Below are 1,496 nucleotides of genomic sequence, written 5' to 3'. Positions count from 1 at the left end.
GTTCTGCTGATCGAGGATGCCAGTTAGACACTGGAGTCGAAAGAGTAGGCTCGTTTTACTGTTAGTGATTAAGGGATATAACCAGGTAATACAGAAAATAAGCAGTAAGGGAAATACAGAACAGTGCACTTAATTATTACTATATACAGTTTATTATAGAAAAATAAGAATAAACTGGGTAACACACATCATCGTCACTAGGCAACGGGCAGAGCAGGGATTCAGGGACACCTCGCCCCTTGCACCCATCCCATCTCATCCCATCCCATCCCATCCCATCCCATCCCATCCCATCCCATCCCATCCCATCCCATCCCATCCCACAGCCCTGGGGCAGCCCTGGGTGCAGCAGGATTTGGAGAACCTCTCCCGGCAAGTGGGAACATCTCTGCTCCTTGCTCTGCTCCTGCTTTGGGTTTCTCCTGCCTGGCACCGCTCCTCCGCCGGGGCTCTTGTGTGGAGCAAGGCAGAGCAGAGGGGGTTCCCTGACACCCAAGTGAGGTGAACAGCAAGCGGGGAGGTCCAAGGCACTGCGGAGCAACGGTCCATGGCGAGGAACAACGGGCACGGGCTTATGAGATTTTTATGTTAAAATGGGCACGGGTAATAAATCTGGGTGACGCGCTGGTGGAGAGCCTTGGTGGACACGTGCGGGAAACCCAGCCGAGGACAACATAAGCAACAATATGCTATGATGTGAAACAGACATTTCTGCTGCCTGAACAAAGCGTAAAAGGATTTATTATAAAGAATCTGGGCAGCAGCTGCACCGACCTCCATCACCTATCTCCTGGCCACCCTTCCGCACGTAACCGTACAACAACCTGGAGCCCATTTCAGCCAGGGACTGCTCAGCTGCTCAGCTGGGGCCTTGAGGAGAGTTATTTTCAGTTTCATTTACATTCCTGTAAATCAGAAACAAACCCCTGGAGATTACTGCCATGTTCCTTGTTTGAGCACGGGATGAGGATCATTAAATATAATGTGTGTGTGCAGCAGATATCTCTAACAATAGAGCACTGCTTCCTCCCAGCTGCCTGCTTCATCTTGATCAGATCCCGTGTGGGACATATTTAGAGATTACGTTAGTTCTGGAACACCTTGCAGATAGGTGTATTGCTTCTTAATACTGTGTTAGAGGGGGGTCACACCACACCTGGGTTTTTCCCTTGACGGGTGCTTCAGCAACTGAAATCCAAATCACCACCAAGACATTTCAAAGTCAGAAAGCATTCCCCAGTCCTTATCAAATGACTTTAAACTTCCCTGGACTTTACACACAGCAACCGATTCACCTGTGATGTGCTGTGAGGTGCTCCAAAGGCTTGTAAAAATAAAGTACATTATGCACGGGCTCAATAATTATAAAAATAAAGTACATTATGCTTGGACTTAGTAATTATAGCAAAGATACTCTATAGCACTACTTTATACCATAGGCATAGAGGGATATTATAAAAGTGCTTCCCAGGTTACATACGGGGGACTCATCTTAC

This window comes from Athene cunicularia (genome assembly GCF_003259725.1).
Source record: "Athene cunicularia isolate RWA chromosome 19 unlocalized genomic scaffold, athCun1 chr19_part1, whole genome shotgun sequence".
In the NCBI taxonomy this organism is placed as follows: Eukaryota; Metazoa; Chordata; class Aves; order Strigiformes; family Strigidae; genus Athene; species Athene cunicularia.
Note: the sequence above shows the minus strand (reverse complement) of the source record.